The 20445-nt window shown below is 38.9% G+C and overlaps 1 protein-coding gene across 1 annotated transcript in view; it reads left to right on the top strand.

The window, feature by feature from the left end:
* Nucleotides 1–20445, top strand: part of rasgef1ba (RasGEF domain family, member 1Ba) — a 121144-nt gene that overhangs the window by 37178 nt on the left and 63521 nt on the right. The window lies entirely within an intron of this gene.

The following is a 20445-nucleotide window of genomic DNA, read 5'->3' as shown; positions in this document are numbered from 1 at the left end:
GAATATGCAAAAATCTGAGTTTTCTTTTATATCAATTGACATTTTGAAATAATAAAACTATTTGGTAAAACCCCCCCTAATGCCAGATTGCAAAAATCTTGTGTCTTTGTTGATGATACCATGTTTTTATGGAGCACAAAGACTCCTTTTGTTGCTGTTTAATGCAAATGTGATGGCACACCCCACAGAAAGCCAATTAAGCAGCAACAAAGGACATTACTAAGCTGCCCGAGTGTTTGCATGGCTAAATCTATCAGAGGAGGGGAGTGTGTGATGAGCTTGTGCCAACTGGCACATGACTTACCTAATTACTTAGTCTAGCAGCACCAAATGAAACAAACAGATTTATGGATTTATCCATTTCTCATTCATCAGAAAAACAAAGTAAAACCATCCCTTTATGCTTCGTTTATAAAGCACCCTTGGGGGCCCTGGTGCCATACAGCAGGATCCCCCTGCTTTACCTTTTTCAGTCTTCTCTTAGTAATGGTCTGCAGCAGTTGGGGGGGGGGGGTGGAATCACAGGTGCAATCATTCAGAAGCTGATCTTAACAGACTTGAAACCCTTCAATAGGGTGAAGAGACAAACATGGTCCAAAGCCAGAGTCAATAATAGGTTTGGTGGTATTTGTTTAGGAAGGATCCAAATGTGTCCATGTTTTCAGCTGCTCTGAGGGACAAACAAAACTTAAAGAAGCCCAGCGGGAGCAGCTGTTCTCTACAGCGTTTTGCTTCACAAACAAGTGCTGTGTATAAGTAGGTGCGTATGCAGAATACTATTGGAAAGCTGGGATTTTTAGCGTTTTCCTTGATGCAAAGCATTTTATAATTCAGTGACCACAGCAGGTTCAATTAACGCTAGAAACCATCAAATCTAAAATCACAAACTGGAGGCAGATCACTTATAAGGCCTCCTGGTAATCCTTTGATTGATATTATGATAAATTGATGTCTTTTAATTTTTCATTAAAACAGTTAACAACAATCCAGTTCAGAAAAAAAAAAAATTTCTTCAATACATTTCAACATATAGTTGTAAAACTGTTCTAAGTTTACTTTAAGTATGCAAGAAGAGGCATTTTAGGGAGATTTTCCTGGAATAGGATGAGGTCCAATTAAATCCATCCCCCCTGCTCTGCTTTCATGCGTTTTGATGTCACCAGTCGGGCGATCTGGGTTTCATGGGCTAAAGCTATTGAGAACCACACCACTAGATAATGCCAGGATTTCTTTCGGTTTGCCAATAATCCACTCAGTGTTCATTTTCTTTTTTCCTGTGTTAAGTCTCCTTTGGATTTCATGTTGACCTTTCTTGAAGGCGCAGGTGGAACGAGTGCAGGTGCTGGCTGAGGATTATGCCAGCATTATGCATGCCAAACAATAGCTCTCTCAGTGGGACCATCAGCCACAGAAAACAGCCGCTATGATATCCCCACAGACGGCTTAACTCTCATGCATCCTGCGGCTTTGTGGGATTAATTTAATAATAAAGCCACAATTGGGCCTGAATCCTAATTGATTTTATTTCCCTAATTTTTTATGGACAAGTCACAATTGTATTGTGGGTAAACCCAACATGCAGCTGCATCTAACTCTGATCATGAGCTGTAACCACAGTAAGGACATTTTTAATTCAAAGTAGGAACAGTCTTTTTTTCTTTTTTCTTTGTTGTATTGTGATTATCTCAGACAGCTTCTGCATGCTGTGTTTAGACACTCCATACAAGACACATTTGATCATGCAGGCTACTAAAGTTAAATTGTAGATCATTGTCATTAACTCTGTCTGCAGACAGTTCATTGTAGTCATTTGTCAGATGTGTAACCCTTTGATTTTAATTAAAGAAGACTAAATGGATGAAAAAAGTAGTGCTAAATGGCTTTTGATTAATTGGGAACCTTTGACCTTTGATAAGGATGGGTTTCCCATGACGATCAAAGCAGGATGCCGACTGAGAAAGCAAATAGTCTGAATTTTAATGAAGAAGGGCTTTTGGGAGTGAGTGGGGTGTCTTTTACTTAAAGATGTCTTTAGAGACCATCACAGTTTCATGTCATCACAACGCCATTCAGATGATGTAAATGATGAATACTAAAATGTTTTAAAATATCAATAAGCAACCTGGGAATATTAAATCATTTTAGCCTCCCATCTCAGAAAAATACATGTGACATAATGCTGTAATACAACAGCCATTATTTAATAGTCTCGTACATTTCCCAAGCATCTCCTTTTATATATAGTTGCAGCATACAAGAAGACTAATTCAGAATGCATATTTTGTATTGCAAATCAAGATTATAGTGAATTCTGGGAACCATTGTCTGTCAATAATGCAGCCAATGCTTGTTCACCCAAGGGGGAAAAAAAAGTAATTTTTTAAAAAGTATTTTTGATAATGGGTAAATTGTACTGCCCAACTAAACAGTTGCCTTAACAAACCACCAAAAACATTAAATAAGAACTGTGCAATGTCCTCTTTTATTATATTGCATTGCAACAGTAGTACATTGTAAACAAACACTGTAGGAAAAAATGGCAACAAAATACTGGCAGCTAGTAGCCTACCGTGACCTCAGTAAAATACAGCAATGTACTGTAAATGAATGGCAAACCTGCTGCCAATGCTACTGTAAATACACATGACATATATCTTTTACAGTGTACTTTTAAAATATCGTTTTTATTCCAGACTCCAAATGTGGATGAAAGTGTGCAAACCGTTTCCCATTATTTTTGGGACAGAACGGTAATACTCATTCATCCTTTCATCCCTCATCCCTTCAGCAAAGGTTAAATGAGCTCTCGGAAGCCTGAGGACTGAAGTTAGGTGTCACAACAAATTCTCAGTCAGCATCAAAAAAGGAGAAAAATGTGATAACTTTGTGTTAATTTACATTTGAACTGCTCATATGTAGAGCGTCATCATGGCACTTGCATCCTGCTTTGTCCAGTTTCTCTCTCTGACTCCCTCTGCTCACATTAAAATGAATACAGCCTAATACCAGATAAAACTGCTTGTTCATATTTTTCTAATTGCTCTGTCACATGATGTAAATGGATTAGAAATTGAAAATCAATCCATTAGGACTTAAATCAACTCATGGAAGATTATTTCAGAACTACTATTTGGCTCTAATAAGATATATATTATAACTGCTGCGTCATCTGAATAAAACGCCAACCAAATTAAGACTGTGGGCAGAGGTCTTACTCTGGCCAGTGTATCAAGTTAGCAAGACTGGAAATGTGTGTCCCCTGTTTTAACGCTAGGACATCGTACGCTTTGAATTTGTTTTGTTTCTTTCTGACAGTGTGTGACAGGTGGGGTTTGGGAGTCTTGTATTCAGTGCAGACTTGAGAGCTCTGCAAATATGACCCTGATTTACTGTCGGTGCCAGCACCCGCCGGCAGTGGAGTAACTGATAAGCTCAGAGGCATATGATTCAGTTGCTTTGGAAAATTTGGAACCATCTCTCATTTCCCATCCCTAGTCACAGGGGCTGAAACCTATCCCTACTGCCACTGAGTGAGATTTACAACACGACAGATAAAAAATAGTTCTGGTGTATCTTATTGGCTCTAATAAGATGCATATTATAACCGCTGCGTCACGGCTTTAAAACGGGGGAACCATGCACCTTCACAGCCCACACCTACTGTCCATTTTAGAACAATTAACATGACATGCATGGAAGGACACTGGATCACCTTAGGGGAAATCCCATTGTGGACAAAGAACATGCAAACGGTTCACAGAAAGACCCCAACCGAATAGATCCGGAGTTCATTAGCTCAGGACTGTTTTCTTAATCCTGCCCCCCTTGCGACGGCTCCTACTGGATTTCTGACCATTACAGCTCACTTCAGACAGGTGTGTCCTGCATTATCCTGATCCCAGTCCTAATGCAGCCCTCTAATGGGAATGAGTACACATTAGTGCGTTAAAATCCATGGAAGGGAAGTTGGAGGTGATAGACCCAAATGCAAGACAAATGAGGACATCCTGGGGTAATTACAAGAATAGAGTAACTTAAACTAAACCAAAGATGCAAAAGTAACGACTAAAGTAAAGACTAAATAGAACATACATGCAACAGGAGCACGTAGCACATTTCTTACCAACAGGTAAAACAGTTATTGAGGGGGTGGTCGGTGGCGTAGTGGGTTGAGCAGGCGCCACATGTACAAGAAGCTATAGTCCTCGCTGCAGCTGGCCCTGGTTCGAGTCCTGCATCAGACGGCCCTTTGCTGCATGTTGTTCCCCCTCTCTCTGCTCCATGCTTCCTGTCTCTCTCCACTGTCCCATCCAGTAAAGGCATAAAAAGCCCAAAAAATACTTAAAAAAAAAAAAAAATAGTTGTTGAGAAGAACTAAGAGATTTTGATATGATCGAGGGCAGAGGAGTTCGGAAATGTACGCTCATGCCAACCCATGTAAAGCTTTAAAAAGTAGAGCAATTATTTTAAATTGAATTCTGAATTTCACCAGAAGCAAATAGACACATGCTTGTTTTTCCTATGCAACCTGTTGCTGTTTCAAAGATGTTAATGTCACTCAGTTTCTATCCAATATCTTTAATCTGGGAAGTTTAGGTCCCAGTTGGAGGAGCTGGTCTTCATCTGGCTCTTCAGTCATTTGAGCACTCATCAGTCCATTTTACACGGCCTATAGAAAGCACCCTAATGCACCTTTGTTTTCAAGTGAAAATGTGAGAACCAGCATGTTGGTTTATGCCACATTAGCACTAATACTGCTGTGCTACAGATTATGGGTCACATCTCTGATTGTACATGTTATCTACATGCACAGTGCCACCTCAGTTTGGTTCAGTGTACAGTAATAATGTGAGGAGCATTTCCCTTAAAGGCGGCCATTTACTTGATCGTCATGCACAGCGGGGTTCAGCAGCAAGCAGTTCCTGACAGACAGAAATGGCTGCCACAGGAAATTAATTTCAGAATATACTGTATAAGGAATCTCCAACCATGAGACCATCTAGTTGACAAAGTACATTCACCTGTTTTCATGCGTGGTTCAGTTTTTCCTGTGGTAATGGGATAAACCCATATGATCTATTATATGAGAAAGGTATGAAAAAAATCTTTGTTTAACTCAAAGATCCAAGAAAGTTGCGTAAGGCTGATTTAAGAGCACTGGTTACATAAATCTGTTTCTCACATAAATCTGAAGCCGGAGTGAATTCCCTCAGACGCCTGATCGTCCTGCAACATTAGTTGCCCACTGCTGGGAACGTGGATGCGGGCCAAGGCTAAAGTGCTCAATTTTCTCCTTTCGTCAATTTGTGTCTATGTAACAAAGCCGGCAGCAGAAATAATAACGGTGAAGAATGCTTGCTGCATTTCTTGAAAACAGTGACTGAGTTTGAAGGAAACTGAGCCTGAGATACTGCAGCACAGCTGGCAGCACTCGAGAAATCATGGGTACAACAGGTCAAAACTCAGTTGCACAGTTAATCTATTTCCTTTCATCACGGTTAAGTAAATAATAACTCGTCTGAATGAACATTCTTTAATTGTTCTTACAGTATGCAAATTTTGTCTTCTTGTCTTATATTTCAGATTACTTATAATCCCGTTAAAGCCCATATGTGATAAGTGACATTTGGAGGGCAGATTCTTTTAAAGCCTCATACAATACCATGAGTGCTGACCTTTAACACAGGCGGTCCAGCAAGAATTAAACCCCTGACCCAAAGGGGCTCCCTCTTGGCCCCTAAGTGCCCTGCAATAAATAAATAATAGTAATGGCAGATGTTCATAAAAGACTCATTTGGTACATACAGTATGTGGATGCAAGCAATTCCCTCATTAACAGCATGGTTGCTCACCCATTTTATCTCTCTATCCAATTTAAACCAATGAAACTAAGATGAGAGGCAACAATGAAGTGGAGAGTTATGTTAGTGATATATGAACTATGCTTTTTCCCCCAGAAAAAGTATTAAAATATTTCTTCTTAGATTTTTTCTCTGCAGTATAAACCCACTGGTCATCTTCTTGTTCACTGAATTAATTCAAATGCTCATCTAAATTTGGAGCCAATCTTTCCACAATTCATTTCGTGATTTATCTTTTCTAAATTACAGATCCAAGCATGCTGAAAAGGATTTGGTGAGAATTGGGATGTTTGACAGGACATTTTTAGTTTATTATAATCTTGTTAAAGGAATTAAACTCCTGACCCCTCCTGTGTTTGCAAAGGGGCTCCACCTTAGCCCCTAAATACCCTGCAATGATAAATATTACTCATTGCTCTGTGGGCAAAACAAACTATGCACTGTTAATTTCTAATGCAGTCCAATAACATGCTTGCAATCCATCTCAGCAGCCAATGTCTATATTAAGCTTAACTAATGTAAGTTATCTTAACTTCAGAGTTTGATCTGACGCTGTATCTCTCTTCAAGTTGAATTTGTCATATATATCATATAATTCCTGTTTTCACACCTGCTGACACATGTGGGAAAGCATCAAAATGTTTCCCTCTTAAATCAAACGTCTGACATTATGTAATTTTGACTTTGTGTCTCGGTTCTGCATTCTGACAGTCTGCAGTGAATCCAGTGCCAGATGGACCACTGGTGTGTTGCACAATCTCCTGCCACTGCCCCTGAGTCTTCTTAGTGTGTTTGTGTGAGACAGCTGCTGACCTTCCTGCGGCCACACAACAGACGGTGTCGCACACATGCCTTCAGATGTTATGTAACCAAGTTGTAGCAGGACTCTTGTCTCCTCACACGGACATCAACGCAGATAGACATGAAGCCACAGGAATGGAATTAGCTGTCTGGCTGAGAGTAAGAATGTGCTTAGAAGTGTTTGTGTGGAACAGTTAGCTACTTGCAAGCACGTCTCAGGACCTGCTGGTCTTGTGATTATTAGTCACGGCCTGGACTTTGGCCTCAAGCCCAACTTGTCCTTATTTCTGTGCGTGTTGGTGTGTTTGTTCCTGCTGTGTTCATTTAATGCCTGGTATTCAATGACATGCTGTCTAATCCTCCACATGCCCATACTTTGAACCAAGGGGAGGAAGTGTCTGTGCTAGATTTTATTGACACGTGCAAACAAACGCACTGAGAGTTCCCTTCTGCTCCGAGTGCTGTCTGTTCCCTCTTAAGAGAATTCTGAGCTGCTGATGTCAAAGCAGCAAAGTCATCACATAGTCCATCTAAATGGGATGTCTCATGCGGCTAGGTCTGGAAGGAGTCGGGCAGCAATATGATATCTATTTTATTCATGCACAGAACACATTTTTACTGTTTGTATAATGATATGCATAAAGTATAGACTTTAATTTGAGGGTGTTCACATTGAAATCAGAGCATGGGTTTAGGTCCTGCTGCTCTTACAAGGGTCGAAATGTTCAGTAGCTTGAAAGTTGACTCCATGAACAGGTATGAGCTATTCCTTCATTATTTCTTCATCGGTTCACATCTCCAGCTTAAGTGTGGCATTTGCATTTGGAAGCTGCTGCTGTGAACCCTCAACATGCAAAGAAGTAAGGGGAAATTTATTTTCACCGAAAGAGCAAAACGCGAGAAATTATCAAATTTAAGAGTTAAGTCAACTCTGAGCTCTAGGCAATATTAAAAATAATTAAAAAAAAGCCTGAGCGAAGATATCAGGGATGAGCAGTAGCAGGATCTTCTCTATGATTAAAAAAAAACTAAAATGAAAAAAGAATCCCGTACCATGGTTATAAACTGTGAAATGCAAATGTAGCCCTAGACTGTTGATGAAGAATAGCTACGCTTTAAAATTAAAAACCAGAACCACGTATTGTATTGCAACTCCATAACTGTGTGTTTTATAACATCTCTACCTGACCTAACCGTTTTACAAAAATCCTAACCACGCATAGAGGAGTGCAGTGGAAAAGCAAGGAATCGTAAGTGAGAGGAAATTAAAATAACTGAAAAGTCTCAAATCAGTGATCTATAGCAGAAATATCTGTCTCGCTCATGATCCAAAGATGTTACAAAGCCATTTTCACACATAACCATTGGAGGACCATTGGACCATTTATCTGCAGTTGCTGTTCACACTAGCACATCTTAGCAGGAGGATTTCTACCGGAGAAGAGCTCAAGAAAAGCAAATGGGGGGGTGCGAAACAGGAGGCAGCAGAAGAATGTTGTGGAAATCAGTGTTTTCTTTACAAGTTGAGAATAGCAGTTGAGGCTCCTTATTGTGTTATGAAGTTGTATTTCTAGCAGAAAGCAACACACGGTCAGTTGAAAGAACAAACCAGCACACACATGCTCTCTGGTACAGCAGCAGCAAATGCTCGGGAATATTTCCTGAAATCACTGATGTTGTGAAGATTTTAACTCAGTGGCTCGATGGAAAATCTTTGCAAGAAGTCGGGAGGAAAAGGAAAACCATTTTTTTTTTCTTTAGAAAGGTTTGCATTTTTAAAAATGGTCCAGCCTGTATGCAGCACCATACAGATGAGTAAAGAGCTCTTCCTTTGTGAATGTTTGTGGAGTGACGTGAGGAGTCATTTTCTTTGATGAAAATCCGGAGTTGGATGTTTTGTCTTTGAAATGAGTTCCTTCCTCATATGTTCCTGGCTTGAAAACAAAGACGGAGGCTGATCCGTGACCTTTTGAGTGTCGTCTTTGAGGCATGTGGAGATGGTGAGATTAGATTACCAGGGAAGGTTTAGTCCAACACAGAGTTAATAAAGTAGAAAACTGGATTGGGGTGGACAGGGAAACTGGTGAGATCAGATATAGAATATAAGCAGTAACCGTTGAGGACTCGGATCCATTCATGAACATTCTTCGGATATCAAAAGTTAAATTGAGAAACGTGTTGGAATAAGTGGAAAAAAGTTTCAACTAAAGGAGCTTAAAATGCAGAGAAACTATCTTTGATTTAATCGCTCAAAATTGCCATCATCCTAACTTGCTATGAAGTGCCCCAGTTAGGCTTAAACACGTATTTCACTTTTGTGTGTCACCAGTTGAATTTCTTTTTCAGATCAGTGAAAAGTTGACCCCTGTGTGTCAAACAAGATCAATAAAACCCTCACAGTTAACCAATAGTGAACCACCTCCTCTTCGGTTGCTCTCCTGAGTGACAGAAGGTCCAGATTACTGCGTTGGCTAATATTGGTTTGCACCCCTTGCCTTCACTCCGCCTCTCCAAGTCCAGTAATCCAAGAGGAAATTAAATTGGCTTAATGACTTCCCAACCTGTCAGGGGAGGGAAAGCTGCACAGTGCAGCAGTGAAGTTTAAGCTGATTAACCCCAATAAGGAGGGTTATCATATTAAAGCTTCACTTGAGGAGGTGTGTGAGTTGACTGCACGAATATGGCTGAATACAAGGAGTTCACTTAGAAATGTTGGTGCAAATAAAAGCTTATGCTTGTGTTTCAGGATCAGTAATGTTAAAATATAAAACATGAAGTTTGAGTCATGCAATCTATAACTTTATTAAATCTTAAATTTACACAGGCCATAGATTTTTTTTAAAATATTTTGCACCTATTTGAAAAGGGTATTATGTTGTAAAGCTGAATATCATGCAGCTCGTCCGTGCTGTTTGTGCCTTGTATTTCCTGCTCCTGTAGTTCATACATTTCTCTGTTGGAGCAAGCAACATTCTTATTTTTTCCACTTAATGAAGCTAATTAAGTTAATAAACAGCAAGAGTCCACATTGTTGTTGTTTTTTTCATTTCATCCCCTCAGAGTTAGACAGATGTGAGCTGAATGTAAGGCTTAACCTTTGTTTTCCTCTTTGATTCGGTCCATATTAACGTTCTAAATTCTGAAAAAGTGAACCTTTTATCCTCAATATGAGTAGTAAAAATGGATAATTTCCCTTTGAGTGGTGTTGCCTTAAAATTTAGGATGTCGGGTTCATGAAGAAGGATTGCCATGTCATTTTAGATAAAGTTTGGTTGATACATTCAGGACAAGAATCACAAGGATTAGTGTTTTTCTCTTTAAAAGGTGTGTGTGCTTGTATGTTCTTTCCACTGTTAGTTTGATCTTCTTTTCACTTGGAGCTTATTTGACTGTGATACTACAGAACCTCCTACACCCACCACCTGTAAAACATTCTCAAACTTTTTGAAATTCTTCTCAAACATGACATGGTTGTTGGTGTTATGTCATCAGTGGATGTGAGCGGGGCTGGCTGCACACTTCTCTCCTGGCTCATGTCCAAGTGTGCATGCATGGCACGCCTCATTCTGTATGCTGGTCTACGGATGATTGTCCCCCACCTGGGCACAGTAATAAGAAGTCTGTGCGTCTGTGTTTCCTTCAGTTGTCCCAGTGCCCATCAGTAACTGAATATAAACAGTTCTTTAATTAGCATCATCGTGCATTTTTGTCTTTAATAGCGTTGACACACATATGAACAGTTTGAATATGTTCTTAGGCCCACGTTTGGAAGCTGTGTTGTTTTGTGTGTGATAAGTTTTTACAATAACCTGCTCATGAGGTGTTCCGGGAACGTGGATCGGTTGTAACATTTGTCAGTGATCTGCATGTGAGCTGTTTAGGAAATGTTTGTAAATTCTAACCACAGAGATAAACCTGGATCAGACTGGTTTCCCTATTGTATCTTGATGATTAAATTTGCTTATACTGCACCAGTGTTCATTAACTTTATTACATCTTGTAGACTCTTAGTATTCATTTTAAAGAGAGTGTGCATAAACAATGCCCCGAAGAAGCCATTACAGAACATATTAAAATAAATGGATAGGCTTTTCATGTTAATGTAATGTTTTCCCATTAACATGAAAAGTGAATATAGGAAAATTGATAAAGGAATAAAAGCTATTAAACGCTAACATACAAAATGTTTTGCATCGACATGGCTGCCGTGAGCCTGTGACGAACTAAAACCAGTGCTGCTGCTGTGCTCCAAAAAGAAGAAAAAAGGTCAAATAACACTGTATGATTTTCTGTAATACCAGATGTTTATTCTTTGATAATCACGGAGATTGATGCCAACGTCTAACACCTCTGATAGCGAGCAAACACAGTAACATGGCAGAAATTGTGTGGGTAATGAGTTTAGGCAGCGATCCATAAGCTCTTTTATTATCTGACTGTCACTGTAGGAGGAAGCTCCAAGCATCACCTCCTGTTTCGTCTTTGTTCCCCTCAAAATCTCTTTATTTACATTGGAAATATAATTCAAAAGGATGAAATGATTTCAGAAATAGTTTAGCTGTTACTCATCTGGTGTATTTTCTATGGTGTTATTTGATGAAAATTGCCTTTTTTTTTTTTTTTTTACAAATTTCAGAAGAGATGACAGACTGCTATGAAATAAAAATGCATGAGAAAAATGTAATGAGATGAAGACATCTTGTTTCAAGGCAATGTAGTTGTGTTTCTTGTAATGGTGGCTGCAATCTTGAAGATGAAATCACAGAATATTTGTTAAAATTCAAGCTAAAGACATAGCATAATAAGTATTTTGACAAATTACTTTAAGGAAGGATGTTGGTGGTGCCAACGGTTAACATTACGACAGTTCACAGACAAACCACTTGCACATATATGCACACATTGTTTGTTGTAAAGTGAACTATACTGTAATTTCCTGCACCCCTAAAGCCATCTTGTCTTTATTTCCGTCCGTTCAAACTGTCCGTCTATATCAAAAGCAGCGGAAATCACGCCTGAAGCTTCAAGAGAGACACAGACTGTTCTTCTTATGCCACCCCAACAAAAAGCCTCATAAAATGATGCCTTGAAGATGCTCGAGGCTGCACTATGCATACATTAGCCACCAAACAAATTGAGATTTAGATAAAATAATAAGCAGTATGTCTTTGTTTGCCATTGTACTGCAAAGAGACACGAGGGACAAGGGGTTTTTTCTGTTAATATAAAGGGGGCGGAGGGGTTGTTGCATGTTTTATTCATGATAAAAATCCTGGCCTGTGGCAAGCCAAGGCTTTTTATTCAGTTAAGTGATATTTGTTAAGTCATTTGTTAAATTGTACAACATGAGGCTGAGGGAATTTGCCCAACTGTTTTATCACTGAGCTCAGTGCTGACTGACTGATCTGCGTGGACCGATTGAGCTGATGTTATTCAGAGTTACAAAGCCCAATTTCATTTAAAAAATAGATAAATATAGATAGAAAATAGCCAAGAAATAATGTTTTGGTGACATATCATGAACAACTCACCCACAGCCCAGAGTGTTCACCATCGTGCTGTGTTCCAATTTTTTTTTTGTCTTGAAATAATAGTGAAATGATCAACTAATCAATTGATTGACTAGTTTTCAAATATGTGCTGGTATTAGAAGCAGGGATGTTTTGAGGCACATTAACAAAGATTTTTCTCCCCCTCATTTAAAACTGTCTTCAGTTGCTTTGTTACCCATTTACAACCAATTTTCTGATGACAGATGTCATCTACAGGATGGTGCAAAAGGACTTTAGCCGACACTAATTTCTTTATCATCTCTTTGGCGGCCGTGGCTCAGTGGTTGGAGTCGGTTGTCCGATAACCGGAAGGTTGGCGATTCAATTCCCACTCTCGCCACTCAAAAGATTGGTGGAACTGACAGTGGAGGGGTATCAGTCCACCTCCTTGTCACGGCCGAGGTGCCCTTCAGCAAGGCACCATACCCCCATGCTCCCCGGGCGCTGTGAATGGCTGCCCACTGCTCCAGGTTAGCATCTGTCTCTATGAGTGTGTCCACAGGTGCCAACCTGGATGGGTTAAAAGCGGAGGACCAATTTCGTGTGTATGCATGACCAATAAATCTGATCTTAATCTTTAGTTATTGTTGGGAAAACAGGACATTTATTTAAACGCGTGTTAACTTAAACATACATTGTTTGTAGAGTTCTAACCAAAAAGTCAGTATCTGCTCTGAGCTCCTTTATTCTCCAACACAGCCTGAACCCTCTCAGACGAGCTTTCTGTCCTTTCTTTAAGGAGTCTTCAGGAATAGTTCTCCAGGCTTTCTTGAAGGACATCCCAAAGCTCTTCTTTGGATGTGGGCTGCCTTTTGTTCCGTTCTCTGCCAACATGATCCCACTCTGCTTCAGTAATGTTGAGCTCTGGGCTCTGGGGAGGATTCATCCCTCCATCAGACCTGCTGCCACTGATTTTCAGTCCACTTCTTGTGTCCTTTGGTATACAAGCCACTGGACAGGCATTATGACTAAAATGTAAGTGTAAGTGTTTCATACAGTTCAGAAGCATAGTTCTATTTGTGGGCCAGAATAACTCTTTGGTTCGGATTTTTAGATTTGTTTCTTTCTAGACAATTACAAGAAGAAAAATATAGCCGTCCCTCCCAAAGTCTGATAATGCTTCTTAAAGGCATTCTTGTCTCGACAGAAATGATGAATTATAAAATACAAAAAACACACAAAAGTCACTTGATGTGAGTTGAATGAATGAAGGGCCAAAATGCATGACTAATCCAAAAACCCATTCACCTCCATAAAGTGATTAGTGTCTGTGAACATGTTGTAGTTGTGTTCAGCATCAGCATGAATTCATGCTTTCACTGAGCTGATAGTAAAGATTGTAGCAAATCAGTTAAAGATTATCAAGAAGCTATTGAGCTTTTTCTCCTGTTTAAGACATAATCAAAAACCACAACAGAATAAAACGTTTCCTCTCTGACATTTTTTTAGTAAATACATTCAATATATGTTGTTCATGTGTTATCTTAGATTCAGTTTTTATCTTATTTAATTCATAAACTAATTATGATGATCTAAACGGAGCTCCCAGTTTCTTTTAGCAACCCTGCAAAATGCCAGCCCGACTGCTGTCTTTGATTTCAAAAGGTCGAGTGCACAGTTGTTTGCAGAAACGCGATAACAGCGACTTTAATTTTTTTCTGAATTAAAAGACTGTATTGTAAAGCTGAAAACATAATTAATGACTAAGTAATTAGCACTTTTATTGTCAGTATGCCACTCCAGGTTCACTGCTGCTTTTTCCCTTTATGATTGACAGGGCATTTTGGAGGGGGTTAGATTGTAAGTGTGTGTGTGTCTATGTTTTGTGGAACCTAATTTGCAAACCAAATCCATAAACCTTTGAGCTTTGATTGAGATGGGTGAGGGGTGGGGTATTTTCTATATTTGTGATGAAACGATATTGTGGTGGCTGTAGGGGAAAGGGGCTGGTTTAAAAACACAAACTGAAAAGGGGAAAAAATATGGAATAGATTAAAAGATGAATATATGTGCTTGACAAAATTCTAAAAAAAAGTGGGAGTATTCGTTTTTTTGCACAGTTTCTGGAAAGGTATCGACCTCATAAGCAGCAGTCTGAGCCGAACTTCATGTCAAGCACTCAGCCACTTTGACACTTTGGTGTTGTTTCTTCCTTAAATATATTTATTTATATGCCACCAGTTTATGGGGTACAAAAAAAGTTTGGTCTTCATAAACTTGTTGGGTTGTGTTCCCCAAAAGATGATTTACTGTCAGTGAAAAGCATGTGGTCGAGAAAAGATTCCCTGTCGCACAGAAATGTCAAGCTTGTCAAGAATGGATTTGGTTTATTTTCCCTCGTTAATCATCCATAAAGTGACGACTCTCAGAGTAATACAGCCTCACTTGAATGAGCTGTTCTTAACGATTTGAAAATGTCTTTTGTGCACCAGGTCAGAACACAAGATGTATTCTTTTTGAGACTTGAAGAAAAAAAAACAGTAAAATTAAAAGAAAATAAATGAATAGAAGAGAAACGGTGCATCCTGACGCGTGTGTAACTGTTAAGAAAAAAAAATAGAGAAGTAGCAAACACAAATCCAACACTGATACAGTAGCAGTACTCAATCATTACTCTGTATTGTTGTATTTGTCTTTACTACTCACAGTCAGACTTATGGAACAAAGGAATAAATCTGTGTTAAAATGTGTTCCCCAGAAATAAAAGGAGCTGAAATTTCATATGCTGTTGACCACAAGAAGATAAGACCCTCCACTGCCAGCAAGAGTGGCTCATCGGGACTGCATTAAAATGTAAATGTCAGCAGAGTGTAGCTATTTTAAAAGAAAAAGTTTATAACTTCAACAATTGTGGACCTTTTATATATTTGCAGGCTCTTTCTTCCTATCATGTGACTGTCAATATTCAGACGACCTCCAGCTGAACTCAGTAGTTTCTTTAAATATTGCAGAGAGCAAAACTGTATTTCTTTGCGACTTGAGAGGGAAACTATGCATCTAGAGGGACAAAAACGACTGTCAAATAGTCCTGTGGTTTGACAATACGAAGGAGCTGCCACATTTCTTCTCACTTCATTGTTCAAGGCTGATGCTTTTGGCTCAGGGTGAAAAGCTGAAGTCGCAGTGACGAGGCAAAATAAAACCTGAGAAGGCAGCATGCAAACGCACTAAAGATGAACTTCAGAATGAACTCAAGAGTTCCGTTTCAGTTTTATAAACTACCAGCGTCACTTCTCAAAGTGTTTTATCTTTATTTTCAAATTAACATACAGCAGCTGTATAATGCATATCGAGACTCACTAACAAGCTTCTTATTTAGCATGAAGACTTGGCACTTGAGTAAGCTGAATAATGGTATCGCAGATTACACAAACGCACAAGAACTCAATCACTTGGGAACCCCCCAGTTCTCTGTAATAATAATAATAATTACATTAAACAATAAACAGCTGATTTTATTAATAATTAATATGTAGAAGTACACAGCCACCTGTCTTGTGAAGATACAGATGTGGAAGAGAAAGCTTTAGAATAAGTTCAAGCTGTTTTAATGGTGACCAATGATTGAGATAAAGCCTTCTGTTTTGTGTTCGTCATATCACGCTCTGATAGAAATTCCAGGAATATTCACAATTTCTGGTATGAAGAAACATCATCATCACTATCACAGTTTCAGATTTGAAGCTATAAAATTCTTGCTCTGTTATCTCAACATGCGGAGCATTTGGCAGCAACTGAAGCTTCCATGCCTGCAGATGCTTACATACCGCTGATAGCGGTACTTTGGCCTCTGGATTGCACGATCGGCCTTTCTGCAAGACGCTCACTCTGTCCTTGCATGCCAGGAATGAAAGTGGAGTTCAGAGATATGATGTATCTTGATGCTGAAATGCATAGAAACATAGATTATTTCAAGTTTATATATGGATTTGTAATGTAATAGCTATTTATTGCTGAATTTATATTGGTGGTAAATAGGATTGGATTTCACTTTGGACTCCTTTTGAATGGCATTCTCTGTGCATTTCTGTAATTAGTATTTGATTTATGTTAGCTTAAAAAGCCTAATTTAACAAAGTGCATCCTATAACCCCTGAAACTGGGGGATAGGAGGCATATTATGCGCCTTTTTTAACAAGTTGGCACAAATTCCTGAGGTCTTAATGAAATGACACAGGCTTTGGTCTATATATGTCTTGGTTTAAACACAGTGGCCCCTCCCATCAACAGTAATGGACCGAGCCGGTCTCATGGTGTAACTCGTAGTAATGAATGTTCACCGTTAATTACTGCATTTAAACATTTCGTATGATTAACATAATTAAACTATAGTACTTGCAGACCTATTCTTTATTAGAAGCATGCCAGTAATAGAGTGTTGTCACACCAAGAGTGGTACACAGCATTTATTGTTGCAACGAGAGTGAGAAGAGGACCAGTAATCTTCTGAAAACTCACCTTATTCTCATAAACAGTAACTGCTTCAACGAGAAAACATTCAGTTAATAAAGCAATGTCATAATAATTGTAAAAGAAGTAGCAGCACTAACTCCTTATATGTTGGTATACGGTATCTTCATTACTTAAGCTGTTAGCGTAAGCTACTGCTACGTGATTTAAAATACTGACATTCCCCTCATCTGAAGGCCAGGCTCTGAGAGTTGGAACTGATCCTTCTTCGTGGCTCAGTTTCTTCAGTCCAGCGTTGAATTGGCCCAAGTTGTTAAACTTTCTGATTAAAAGTGGTTGCTGCACATACAGTCTTTTGTGAGCATTCAGGCCCTGGAGAAAACAATTTGAAAAGGAAAATAAGGAGCTGCCGATGTGCTATAGCGAAGTAAACGATGCAAGAAAAGTTTGAAATGTGATATTTTGTTCAGTTAGGACCAAGATCATTGTCAAATATTTTTGCAATGTTGTATTTTGGATTACATTTTCCCTGCAAAATTGAGAGAATGTGTTTGTCCTTGTTAGTTCATTCTCCTACTACATCGAGGTTCATCTTATTCTCAAGTTGGAATAATCATAATACTGTTACTGACCTTCATCAGAAAGAAGATTCCAGCCAAGTAATTAACAGTTCAAAATATTTTTTTATCTTTTTTTTTTTTTAAAGATATTTAGTTCAGTTCAGGACTCTTGTTTACACATAAGTTTGATGATCAATTTTAAATTAGTTGACCCAATTTAACCCCCCCTCCTTTTTTTTATGTCGCATATAAGTATGTTACATAGAATATAAGAACAGATGCAGAGCAGGAAGGGATTAAGTCATTTCTTAAACCTCTAATAACTCCCTAAGGTGGGCTGTGTATAGAGAAGTGCACCGTCTGCCTCCACAGACAGAGTAATGAATAATGGAACGGTTACCATGTGCAGGAGTGTATGTCTGTAACCCAAAGCACAATAATGATAATTGACCAATTAGATGGCAGAGGAGATGTGTTAACACCTGGGGCTCATCCAGAGAGGTGAAGCATTGCATGCTACTCTGAAAGAAACAAGACGAGCATAACGTCAGCGTTCCTTTCTGTCAGGTCATAAATAATCACACCCGTCCCCGCTGTCACACATTTTAAATCAACATTTTACAATCTATGAGAGAACATATCGCACTCAACCTAAGACAAGAACAAAGGTCGGGTTTCATTGGATTATTATGATTTTAAAACATGAATTCTTTCAATTCTCTTTCATTCAATTTCATTTGAACAGATTGCATTTGAAACTGCAAGCCAAGTTGAGCCAAACATCAAACTTTCTGTCCTACAGAAGGTAGCTGCTCATATCTTCTGTAAAGCTATTCCAACCTTATAAGCAGTTTGTTCAAATCATAAAATTTAGCCATTGGCGCCTTTTCTAAACTACTGGTAACAAGAAATATAATTTCAGATAAAAATTATGTTGTTTGTCCACACTCTCTAGAATATGATTCAACTAACTGCTTCTAAGGTCTCTTTTAGGCGAAAGAAGAGTACATCTTTATAAAGTATTTCGTGTATAAACAGCTGACCAGACTGGGATGTTGGGACAGGCAGCTGACCAAAAACAAATTGGGTTTGAGTTTGACACTACGATACAACAGCTGTTTTTTCACTTTCCTTTTCTCCATCTCTTTTTTTTGGCTCATTAACAATCGAACATGTTCTTCTCTAAAGCTGAGCCCTACCAACCACTTATTACTTCAGAAATCCATATGTTTTTTTGCTCAGAGGCTCCAGCGCAGCAATAGTTAACAAAAGAGATAAGAATGTTTGTGATGCATCGTCCCTCACAGATTTCAGCTTCTCAGGAATGTACAACGATGACCTTCCAGCTGTCAGTCCTGACTGACAGCCTCTAAGCCCTGTGCTGACACTACTATTGTCAGAGTATGCTTTGATCCTACCGAGCCAAGAACCCATTCATGAATAAAGCAAAACGTTTCAATCCCTAAATGGCGGAGACCCTTCTGCATGGTGGTTTTTAATAGCAATGGTGAGCAGGAAAGGCACCTTCTTTCTCTTCACTGTGGGTTTAGGAGGAGATGAATGCATAGGTTCCTTTTTTCCATCACCCCTGCTTTCTTTTGTCATTTTTTACACTGTACAGACCAACACTCTGCTACTATATTTGTTTGTCTATGATCTGGATTTTAGCCATAATTTCGCTAACTTGACCACTTCAAATTTGCAAGTCGGCACCCCCTGTCAAACATTACAACATAGAAATGATTAATTATTGTATAAATAATTTCTTAGTCCAATAGAAAGGATTTATTTCTTGGATTTACAACTCTGGCTGCCATCTGAGCATCACTGACATTCCTGTAACTGGGCTTAACTGGCTAAACAATGTTTGAAACAAAACATTTAGTTGTCTCCATGGTGTTTTTCAAACATGACAGCGAGTGTAGTTTCCTCTCCTTTTGAATTTATCTTCATAACGATCCCTCTTTTATCTTATGTAATTGCATAATGCAGCATGACCCAATATGGGAGTTTTGGCATGTCGAAGGGATTTTGAATTTAAGTATTTGGATTGATATGAAGCCATTAATCCTTAATGCCACCCAGTTTACGAGTGACATATTTATCGCACAATTCCGGCACACTGACTTATATTTCTAAAGCGAGTAGTCTGTTGGATGGGTGGAAGTTTCTGTTTGTTAAAGTGAAAAGAAAGAATAGTGTAAAGAAAAAGGTTTAATAATCTCTCAGTTGCAAAGACATCTTCTAGTTTGGAAGACCAGATTCAAAATTAAAACAGTATTTAGATCAAATATTTTACTGCTGTAGTGGACAATTTACTGCTCACTGTTGAGGAACCAGCTGCAAGACTGACAGTGGCCACAAACATCCATCCTGCATTTCAAAATGCAAACACAACATTTAGGACAGTCCAGTCTCTGGCCTTGAAAAAAAATCCTTATATAATCTGTTCTGGGTCAGGTTCAAGACATCGGTTACGTAACGGCCCTTTGATGGCATGCATGGATGACTGACAGCTTAAGGCTACTTCCCCCCGACCCCTTTCCTCACATCCTCAGATAGTTTGTTACAGCACTGATGGACGTTGGAAGATAATTCAGGACGGACAGTAGTTATGCAAGACGTTGAGCTGACAGAGGTCATCAAGGGTGAGCACAGGCCACACTGTTAATGTCAAAGTGGAGCGCACAAATCAAATTGCTATTGACACAAAAGTGTGAACAAATGGCTGTGTGCTCTGCAACTTCAGGCATGTCATCCACCTTCTATCAGAGCTGGTAAATGTCACTTTATACAGAAATGATGTTTACAGTGCTTGCCACTAGATCAAATAGAATAGATACAGAACTCGGCTGTAATTTTATTGTGTGTTGGTTACCTGATGTGTCACATCAGAAGGTGAAAGTTGTTGCCCACTGGAAATAGATAAATACAAACAAATTCAAATTGTTTGAATTCAAATAATACTTAATTAAATCCCAAAGGGAAATATTTTTCTTTATGGTATAATGTATTGAGGAAAGTCAGTCGAAACTGTTGTACATTTGGATGTGCAGCAGAGGGAAAGGTGTGGTTGGATACATAGCCTTGAATACATTGGGATGTTGTGTTTGAGGCTTTGCAACATTGAGCTGGTATTGTCACATGCAGTGTTGGTAGGTTAGACGAGGAAACTGTCTCCTTAGTCAACATTGACGGAAACTAGCAGCCAATAGTTCAGCATCCAGAGATGCCACAAAGTTTTTAACATGTGGACAAACC

Source organism: Odontesthes bonariensis, chromosome 6 (assembly GCF_027942865.1).
Source record: "Odontesthes bonariensis isolate fOdoBon6 chromosome 6, fOdoBon6.hap1, whole genome shotgun sequence".
In the NCBI taxonomy this organism is placed as follows: Eukaryota; Metazoa; Chordata; class Actinopteri; order Atheriniformes; family Atherinopsidae; genus Odontesthes; species Odontesthes bonariensis.
The sequence above is the reverse complement of the archived record's forward strand: the minus strand, read 5'-3'. Positions and strand labels throughout refer to the sequence as shown.